Below are 11715 nucleotides of genomic sequence, written 5' to 3'. Positions count from 1 at the left end.
TCAGAGATGAATTACACCCAAACCCCCGATTGTAACAAACACCCTAAATAACAGAACTGCACAACAGCCCTCTCTGTCAATAATCTCCTGAAATGTTAATGGACTAAACTCTCCCATTAAAAGACACATAATAGAGAACTGAATTAAAAAACATAAACCAGATTTTTGCTGCCTACAAGAAACACACCTACAAGTACAAGATAGGCACAGGCTTAGAATAAAAGGATGGAAATCGATTATCCAGGTCAATGGAAATAAAAAAGCAGGGACAGCCATTCTTATATCAGGCCAAATTGCATTCAACCTCAAGAAAGTGATCAGAGACAAAGAGGGTCACTACTTACTGATCAGGGGAACATGATATCAAGAAGTGCTAACACTGGTTAATATCTACGTACCTACTGAAGAGCCAGCAAAATATGTACAGCAACTGCTTGCAAAACTGGAGAAACACATGAAAGGAAATGTGATAGTAGTAGGAGATCTTAATACTCCAGTATCACCACTGGACAGATCCACCAGACAGAAAATAACAAAGAAATAAGAGCCCTAAATGAAAAATTAGAAGAACTAGGGCTAATAGACTTATATAGGGCCCTCCACCCCCAGAAAGCAGAATACACATTCCTCTCAAGTCCACATGGAACCTTCTCCAGAATAGACCATGCCTTAGGATACAAAGGTAAGGATCATTAGAAACACCCTGTCAGATCACCATGCAACAGAAGTCAAAATTGACTGTAAAAAGAAACAATGGAGAAAATCCAACACCTGGAGATTAAACACCATGCTGCTCAAAAACAGCTGGATCAAAAGGTACTCAAGGAAGAATTAAAAAGATTCCTTGAGACAAACGACAATGAAGAAACAACTTGTCAAAACTTGTGGGACACAGCAAAAGCAGTAATCAGGGGGAAACACATAGCAATACAATCCTTGTCAGGAAAGAGGAAAATGACAAAATTAGCAGCTTGAAAGACCGTCTTAAGGAGCTGGAACAACAGCAACAAAGAAACCCAAACACAACTAGAAGACACAAAATAATAAAAACCAGAGCAGAAATAAACAACATAGAAACTAAGAAAACAGCTCCCTGTGTGTGACACCAGGCGGGGAAAATCCGCGAAAGTACACCGGCCCAGTGGGGCTCAGCTGTGAAAGACTGTGAGTGTGACCTGTCTATGTCTGTCTACTGTCCTCTTGCGTGAAACTCTTGCGAGTGGGGCAAAAAGAGCCTCCAGAAACCTCGCTCGCCCAGACGCCATTTTCAGGGAGGGACTTCAGAGCATAAAAACCGGCTATCCTTTGCAAAAGCTGGCTCCCTGTGTGTGACACCAGGCGGGGAAAATCCGCGAAAGTACACCGGCCCAGTGGGGCTCAGCTGTGAAAGACTGTGAGTGTGACCTGTCTATGTCTGTCTACTGTCCTCTTGCGTGAAACTCTTGCGAGTGGGGCAAAAAGAGGCTCAGAGGAGCACGGCCGCTCCGCTTCGCTACGCGGCCGTGCACTCTTTCTAAGGAAAGAACTCCATTGCAACAAGAAGGAAAAATCACACTAAGAACGGCGCTATATCACAGAAGCAAACATTTCTCTCTGGACTGTCTTCTCTGTTACATGCTCGGGCCTAAGATTTGACCCAGTGTGAGGCTTCATCCACGGAGGACTCCCCTCTCTTAGAGGCAAGTCAGCCCATCCAGAAAGGGAGGAGCCAGAGGAGTGTGCTGCCTACATCATATAGACAATGAATACCACTACAACACGTAGAAAAACCCACAATACAAATGTGACAATGGGGAAACAGCGCAGGCCAGCATCAGACATAGAGAATGAAGATGACAATTCTGAGGACCAGATAATGACTGAACAACTAATCAACCTCTCAGATAAGGACTTTAGACTAGCAATATGGAAGGCGCTCAACAGACTCCAAGAAACCATGGATCGAGTTGAACAGAACACTAATAAGAACCAAGAAAATATGAAGGCAGAAATGACAAAACTCCAAACTGAAATAACATGTCAACTAACAGGCCTGAAAAACTCAGTAAACGAAGTGAATGACAAAATGGATAAGCTCTGGGACAGGGTATCAGAAGCTGAGAATAGACTTGGTGCTGTGGAAGATGAGATACATAACAATTCCATACAGCAGGAGAGATTGGACAAAAAACTTAAAGCAAATGAGCAGACAATGGAAAAATTAGTCAAAGAATGGGAACAGACGAAAATAGAAGTCTATGATAAGATCAACAGAAACAACTTAAGAATCATTGGAGTCCCAGAGACCCAGGAAGAAAATTTCCAGGAAGAATCAATGGTCAAGAACATCATTAAAGAGAAACTTCCAGAGCTAAAGAATATATGTGATCAAATCCTGCATGCCCGAAGAGTACCAACCAAAAGAGACCCCAGAAAAACCACCCCAAGACACATCCTAGTCACAATGACAAATCCCACAGATAGAGACAGAATTCTGAAAACAGCAAGATCAAAAGGGGAAATCATGTTCAAGCAAGCTTCCCTGAGATTTACAGCAGACCTGTCACCAGAAACGCTCAATGCCAGAAAGCAGTGGTGGGATATTGTGACAAGACTGAATGAAATGAATGCTTCACCCAGAATACTATACCCAGCAAAACTCACTTTCCGGTTTGATGGAAGAATACATGGTTTCACAGACAAAAAACAGCTCAGAAACTTCACAGACACAAAACCAGTCTTAAGAGAAAAACTGAAAGACCTAATCTAAGACAAGACTACCCAAAAGACACACCAAATTTTGAAATAAAGATGGCGTTAAATCCCAGGACAATTCTTTCTCTCAACGTCAATGGACTAAATGCACCAGTTAAGAGACACAGAGTGGCTAAATGGATCAAAAAACTCAATCCAACCTTCTGCTGCCTACAAGAAACGCACCTGAATAGTCAGAACAAACATAGACTCAAAATAAAAGGCTGGAGAAAAGTTATCCAAGCAAACAACACCCATAAAAAAGCTGGAGTGGCCATACTAATATCAGATAATGCAAACTTTATACTCAGGAAGGTTGTAAGGGACAAAGACGGACATTTTATATTAATCAAGGGGTACGTAGAGCAGGAAGAATTCACTCTCCTAAACATATATGCACCGAATGAGGGGCCAGCAAAATATTTAATACAACTGCTGACAAATCTGAAAAATAATATCAACAACAACACAATAATTGTGGGGGACCTTAACACGGCTTTGTCAACACTGGACAGGTCAACAAGACTGAAACCCAACAAGAATATACTAGACCTGAGGAGAGAAATGGAAGAAAGAGGCCTAGTGGATATATATAGGACACTCCATCCCCAGAAACCTGGATACACATTCTTCTCCAATGTACATGGGACATTCTCCAGGATAGACTACATGCTGGCACATAAAACATACCTCCATAAGATCAAGAGGATAGAAATTTTGCAGACTACCTTCGCTGACCACAAGGCTCTGAAATTATTTGTGAACTCCAAAGGGACTCAGAAGAAACACTTTAACACCTGGAAGTTAAACAGCCTCATGCTCAATAACCAGTGGGTCCGAGATGAAATCAAGGAGGAAATAAAAAGGTTCCTGGAAACAAATGACAATAAAGACACAAACTCTCAGAACTTATGGGACACAGCAAAAGCAGTACTGAGAGGAAAATTTATAGCTTTGCAAGCACACATCAGGAAGGAAGAAGGAGCTTACCTGAGTAGCTTAATGACACAGCTAATAGAACTAGAAAATGCTCAACAAAAGGACCCAAGAACAGGAAGACAGAAGGAAATAACAAAGCTGAGAGCAGAAATCAACGAAGTGGAAACTCAAAAAACAATCCGAAAGATCAACGAAAGCAGAAGTTGGTTCTTTGAAAAAATAAACAAGATTGATAGACCACTGGCAAACCTAACAAAGAAAGAGAGAGAGAGAAACTTGATAACTCGTATCAGGAATGAAAAAGGAGAGATCACTACTGATATGACAGAGATTCAAAGGGTAATCAGAAACTACTTTGAAAAACTCTACGCCACTAAAAATGAGAACCTGGAAGAAATGGATAAATTCTTGGACTCTTATAATCTTCCACGGTTGAAGGAAGAGGATGTAGCATATCTAAACACCCCCATCACCATTGATGAAATTAAAACAGTAATCAAATGTCTGCCGAAAAACAAAAGCCCAGGTCCAGATGGATTCACTAATGAATTCTATCAAACTTTCCAAGAGGAACTACTGCCAATCTTGGCAAGACTCTTTCATGAAATTGAACAAACAGAAACACTTCCAAATAGCTTTTATGAAGCCAACATCACCTTGATACCTAAACCAGACAGAGACGCTACCAAAAAAGAAAATTACAGACCAATATCACTGATGAATGCAGATGCAAAGATCCTCAACAAAATCCTGGCAAATAGGATTCAATGCCTCATTAAGAAGATCATCCACTACGATCAAGTAGGTTTCATCCCAGGAATGCAAGGCTGGTTTAACATCCGTAAATCTATCAACATAATACACAACATCAATAACAAGAAAAATAAAAACCACATGATCATATCAATAGATGCAGAGAAAGCATTTGATAAGGTCCAACACCCATTCTTGATCAAAACTCTCAGCAAGATGGGAATGGAGGGAACCTTTCTCAATATAGTGAAGGCCATCTACCACAAGCCAGTGGCAAATATTATCCTCAATGGAGAAAAACTGAAAGCCTTCCCTCTAAATTCTGGCACAAGACAAGGCTGTCCTCTCTCACCACTCCTATTCAACATAGCACTGGAAGTACTTGCTATAGCGATTAGGCAAGAAAAGGATATCAAGGGAATCCAGATAGGAAAGGAAGAAGTCAAGCTCTCACTGTTTGCAGATGACATGATACTCTACTTAGAAAACCCTAAAGACTCTATCAAAAAGCTTCTAGAAACAATAGACTCATATAGCAAGGTGGCAGGCTACAAAATTAACACACAAAAATCAATGGCCTTTCTATACACCAACAGTAATAAAGAAGAAATGGACATTAAGAAAACAACCCCATTCACAATAGTACCACACAAACTCAAATATCTTGGAATCAACTTGACTAAATATGTGAAGGACCTATACAAAGAAAACTATAAAACTCTGCTCCAAGAAATAAGAGAGGACACACGGAAATGGAAACACATACCCTGCTCATGGATTGGCAGGATTAACATCATCAAAATGTCAATACTCCCCAAGGCATTATACAGATTTAATGCCATCCCTCTAAAGATACCCATGACATTCTTCAAAGAAGTGGATCAGACACTTTTGAAATTCATTTGGAACAATAAACACCCTCGAATAGCTAAAGCAATCATTGGGAAAAAGAATATGGGAGGAATTACTTTTCCCAACTTTAAACTGTACTACAAAGCAACAGTTATCAAAACAGCATGGTATTGGAATAAGGATAGGTCCTCAGATCAGTGGAATAGGCTTGAATACTCAGAAAATGTTCCCCAGAGATACAACCATCTAATTTTTGATAAAGGAGCAGGAAATCCTAAATGGAGCAGGGAAAGCCTCTTCAACAAGTGGTGTTGGCACAATTGGATAGCCACTTGCAAAAAATTAAACTTAGACCCCCAGCTAACATCATGTACAAAGGTAAAATCCAAATGGATTAAAGACCTCGATATCAGCCCCAAAACCATAAGATATATAGAACAGCACATAGGCAAAACACTACAGGACATTACAGGCATCTTCAAGGAGGAAACTGCACTCTCCAAGCAAGTGAAAGCAGAGATTAACAGATGGGAATATATTAAGCTGAGAAGCTTCTGCACCTCAAAGGAAATAGTGCCCAGGATACAAGAGCCACCCACTGAGTGGGAGAAACTATTCACCCAATACCCATCAGATAAGGGGCTAATCTCCAAAATATACAAGGCACTGACAGAACTTTACAAGAAAAAAACATCTAACCCCATCAAAAAATGGGGAGAAGAAATGAACAGACACTTTGACAAAGAAGAAATACGCATGGCCAAAAGACACATGAAAAAATGTTCCACATCACTAATCATCAGGGAGATGCAAATCAAAACAACGATGAGATACCACCTCACACCCCAGAGAATGGCACACATCACAAAGAATGAGAATAAACAGTGTTGGCGGGGATGTGGAGAGAAAGGAACTCTTATCCACTGCTGGTGGGAATGCTGTCTAGTTCAACCTTTATGGAAAGCGATATGGAGATTCCTCCAAAAACTGGAAATCGAGCTCCCATACGATCCAGCTATACCACTCCTAGGAATATACCCTAGGAACACAAAAATACAATACAAAAACCCCTTCCTTACACCTATATTCATTGCAGCTCTATTTACCATAGCAAGACTCTGGAAACAACCAAGATGCCCTTCAACAGATGAATGGCTAAAGAAACTGTGGTACATATACACAATGGAATATTATGCAGCTGTCAGGAGAGATGAAGTCATGAAATTTTCCTATACATGGATGTACATGGAATCTATTATGCTGAGTGAAATAAGTCAGAGAGAGAGAGAAAAACGCAGAATGGTCTCACTCATCTATGGGTTTTAAGAAAAATGAAAGACACCCTTGTAATAATAATTTTCAGACACAAAAGAGAAAAGAGCTGGAAGTTCCAGCTCACCTCAGGAAGCTCACCACAAAGAGTGATGAGTTTAGTTAGAGAAATAACTACATTTTGAACTGTCCTAATATTGAGAATGTATGAGGGAAATGTAGAGCCTGTTTAGGGTACAGGCGGGGGTTGGGTGGGGAGGAGGGTGATTTGGGACTTGGGTGATGGGAATGTTGCACTGGTGATGGGTGGTGTTCCTTTTATGACTGAAACCCAAACACAATCATGTATGTAATCAAGGTGTTTAAATAAAAAAAAAAATTAAAAAAAAAAAAAAAAAAAGAAAACAAAAAAAAAAAAAAAAAAAAAAAAAAAAAAACTAAGAAAACAATACAGAAAAGCAATGAGACCAAGAGTTGGTTTGTTGAAAGAATAAACAAGATAGACAAAACACTGGCAAGACTCACCAAAGAAAAAGAGGAAAAACACCCAAATAAGCAGGATCACAAACGAAAGGGGAGAGATTACAACAGAACCAAAAAATATCCAACACATCATGAGGACATATTATGAACAACTATACTTAGGCTAGAGAACCCAGAAGAAAGTGATAGATTCTTGGAAAAATACCAGCTTCCAAGACTAGACAAGGAGGATTTAGAAAGCCTAAACAGGCCAATCACATTGGAGGAAATTGAAACAGTAATTAAGAAACTCCCCAAGAACAAAAGTCCAGGCCCCAATGGTTTTACAGGTGAATTCTATCAAACATTCCAAGAAGAATTACTTCCACTGATCCACAGGCTCTTTCAAACCATTGAAAAGACAGGAATCCTCCCCAATTCCTTTTATGAAGCTAATCTCACTCTGATTCCAAAAGAGGGCAAAGATACCACCAAGAAAGAAAACTACAGACCAATCTCACTAATGAACATAGATGCAAAAATACTCAACAAAATCTTAGCGAACCGAATCCAGCACTACATCAAAAAGATTATACACCATAACCAAGTGGGTTTCATCCCAGGGACACAAGACTGGTTCAACATAGGCAAATCAATCAACATCATACACCACATCAATAACAAAAAAGACAAAAACCACATGATCATATCAATCGATGCAGAGAAGGCATTTGACAAAATCCAACACCCATTCATGTTGAAAACACTAAGCAAAAGAGGTCTGGAAGGAACCTTTTTTAAGATAGTTACAGCTATCTATGAAAAGCCCACAGCTAACATTATCCGTAATGTGAAAAGCTGAAAGCATTCCCACTAAGGTCAGGAACTAGGCAAGGATGTCCACTCTTATTCAACATAGTCTTTGAAGTCCTAGCAATAGCAATCAGACAAGAGAAGGAAATAAAAGGAATTCAAATAGGGAAAAAGGAATTCAAACTAACTCTTTTTGCAGATGACATGATGATATACATGGAAAACCCTAAAGAGTCCACAGTAAAACTCCTAGAAACAATAAACCAATACAGCAAAGGGGCTGGTTACAAAGTCAATACACAAAAGACAGTAGCATTTCTCTATACAAATAACAACGTAGAGGAGAGAGAGATAAAGAATACAACTCCATTTAAAATAGTATCAAAAAACATCAAATGTGGTCATTGAAGTTGTTGTCTCCATTCATATTTATTTTTTTCTTCTTTTCTTCCTTTATGTGCTCTGCCATGTTTTTTATCTCAAAATTATGGCCTTTATGTGGTGCTTATCTTTATTGTTGGAGTGTTCACTGGATGTTTTATTTGGCACTTCTTTTTGTACTGTTGTGGTGTTCCACCTCCTTTATCACCTTTGTCTCTCAAAAATAGGATGAGAGCTTCCAGAAGGACTCTGCCCATTTTCGGTGTATTTTTTTCCCCAGTTTATTACATTTCTCTTCTTCAAACAAAACCACATAACTTGAACTATCTAGTCCCACCTCCCAACTAGAGCGGAAATAAGGGAGGTACCAAGACCAAACAGGTGTAGGACCACTAATTAGTTAGCTAGGCACAGAGGGGACCACTTATTCTGGCAGCCCCGGGGATGAGGGAGGAGGATATGGAAGGTAGGATGGTGGAGGGAGGACAATTTGGTGATGGGAATTCTCCTGATTTTATGTTAATGTGTACCTAAAATATTATTGTCAATGATACGTAGGCCACTATGATTAAAATAAAAATTATATTTAAAAAAAATGCTTCACCAAGAACACTTCACCTGTCAGGCTTTCTTTTAAGTTTGAAGGAAGAATAACATCTTTATGGATAAACAATATCTCAGAAATTTTACAGATTCAAACCCAACTCAAAAAAGAACTGAAGAGACTACATAAAAGGTAAAGCATACCAAACAAGCATACCCAATGCTTTCAGAACATGACACTGAATCCCATGAAACTCATCACTCTCAATGTCAATTGATTGAAAGCACCAGTTAAAAGACACAGGGGGAGAAAATTGATCAAAAAATTGAATCCAACATTTTTCTGCCTACAAAAAACACATCTGAATAGTCAGAGTAAACAGAATCAAAGTCAAAGTCTGGAGCAATCATTTAAGCAAACAGCTCCCTTAAAAAGCTGGGATGTGGGCTGGAGAGATAGAATGGAGGTAAGGCATTTGCCTCACATGCAGAAGGTTGTTGGTTCGAATCCTGACATCCCATGTGGTCCCCGAGCCTGCCAGGAGCGATTTCTGAGCATAGAGCCAGGAGTATCCCCTGAGCGCTGCCGGGTGTGACCCAAAAACTGAAAAAAAAAAAAAAAGCTGGGGTGTTGGGGCTGGTGAAGTGGCGCTAGAGGTAAGGTCCCATGTGGTCCCCCCAAGCCAGGGGCAATTTCTGAGCGCTTAGCCAGGAGTAACCCCTGAGCATCAAATCGGTGTGGTCCCCAAAAAAACAAAGAAATAAACAAAAAACAAAGCTGGGATGGCCATACTAATATCAGACAACCCACACTTTAGGCTTAAAAGGTTATAAGAAACAGAGATGAACACATCTTAATAATTAATGAATATGTACAACAGTGTGATTTCTATCACAGTCCTAAATATATGCACCCAATGAAGGGCCAGCAAATACTTTAAAAAATTGCTAGTAGATATGAATAAAGGCATCATAGCAACAAAATAATAATGGGAGACATCAACATTGCCCTGTCACCACTTGATAGGTCAACCAGGCTAAATTTTAATGAGGATATATTAGCTCTGAAAGAAGAATGGAAGGGAATGTCTTAGTAGTTTTATACATACATACACACATACATATATATGTATTTTATATATATATATATATATATATATATATATATATATATATATATATATATATATATATATATATATATATGGATCTCAATCCCCAGAAAGCTAGATACACATTCTTTTCCAAAGCACCTGGAACATACCCAAAATAGTCTACATGTTGGTCCATAAAACACACCTCCATAAAATTAAGAGGTTAGAAATTATATCAACTATTTTCTCAGGTTGTGATACTCTGAAAATAGAATGAATTAAAGACAGAGCGAAAAAAAAATATTAACACCTAGAAATTAAACAGATCACTACTGACAACCAGATTCCTGGAAACAAATGAGAATAAAGACACAAATTATCCGAATGTGGGACACAGAAAGTGATATTATGAGAAAATGTTATAGCTTTGTAAGTATTCATCAAGAAGAAAGAGAGGGCCTACATAAATAATTTAATAGCACAGCTTCAAAAATAGAAAATAATAAACAAAATAAACCAAAAATAGATAGGGAAAAAGAAATAATAAAGCTTAGAGCAGATAATAATGAACTGGAAACAAAATATATATCCAAAAATCAGTGAAAGTAAAATGGTTCTTTGAAAAAACAAACAAGTCAATAAACTATTAGCAAAACTCAGAGAGAGAGAGACTTAAATTGAATTAGAAATGAAAAGTGGGAGGTCACTATAGATACTACAGAAATTCAAAAAGATAATCAGATTACTTTGAGAAACTTTATGCCACAAAACAAGAGAACCTGAAAGAAATGGATAAATTCTTAGACTTCTGTACCTCCAAATGTTGAACCAAGATGATTTTTAATACCTGAACTGACATGCCACTATTGAGTAAATAGAAAGGGTAATCAAAACGCTTCCCCAAAACAAAAGCATAGGCTCAGATGAATTGACTAGTGAATTCTTTCAAACCTTTAAAGAGGGCCTACTGCCAATCCTCAGAATCTTCCAGGAAATTGAATTTAATTGAATTTAAATGAATTCTTACTTTAAAAAAAAAAAAACAACTTTAGTTTGCTCTGAAGAAAAAAAAATAAAATAAAATAAATAAAAGATAAGATAAGGCCTCCCAAATCTTACCACAGGCTGTGTTCTTTACACTGGCTGTATAGAAAGAGGAGGTACAGTAAAGGCACCCCATATACACCTCAACACAGGCCCCTTGCCGGGTATGTATTGTGAATTGGGGGACAAAAAAAAATTTAAAAAAAAAAAAAAGGAAATTGAAGGAACCAAAACACTCCCAAATAGATTTTACAAAGTTAATATCACTCCAATGCCAAAAGTAGACATAGATACCATAATAAAAGAGAACTACAGGCCAATATCCTTGATAAACACAAATGCAAATGCAAAGATTCTCAATGAAATACTAGAAATAGAATTCAATATCTCATCAAAAAGTTTATATACTGGGTCCGGAGAGATAGCACAGCGGCGTTTGTCTTGCAAGCAGCCGATCCAGGACCGAAGGTGGTTGGTTCAAATCCCCGTGTCCCATATGGTCTCCTGTGCCTGCCAGGAGCTATTTCTGAGCAGACAGCCAGGAGTAACCCCTGAGCATAGCTGGGTGTGGCCCAAAAACCAAAAAAAAAAAGAAGAAGAAGAAGTTCATATACCATGACCAAGGAGGATTCATTCCAGAGATGCATATGCCATTCAATGAATATAATACATCATAACAAAAAGGGAAAATAAAATTATATGATCATGTCAATAAATGCAGAGAAATTATTTGGTAAATTGCAACACTCATGATATAGAACTCTCAACAATATGGAAAATAAGAAACTTTTCTCAATATAGTGAAGGCCATTAACCACAAGCCCATGGC

General features: G+C 38.4%; 1 non-coding gene across 1 annotated transcript; it reads left to right on the top strand.

The window, feature by feature from the left end:
* Positions 1–10944: 10944 nt before the first annotated feature.
* Positions 10945–11077, top strand: LOC126007875 (small nucleolar RNA SNORA51). The gene has a single exon (XR_007495351.1). It is a non-coding gene; the product is annotated as a small nucleolar RNA SNORA51 (small nucleolar RNA).
* The last annotated feature ends 638 nt before the right edge of the window (positions 11078–11715 follow it).

This window comes from Suncus etruscus, chromosome 4, assembly GCF_024139225.1.
Source record: "Suncus etruscus isolate mSunEtr1 chromosome 4, mSunEtr1.pri.cur, whole genome shotgun sequence".
NCBI lineage: Eukaryota > Metazoa > Chordata > Mammalia > Eulipotyphla > Soricidae > Suncus > Suncus etruscus.
This window is presented reverse-complemented; position numbering and strand designations above follow the sequence as displayed.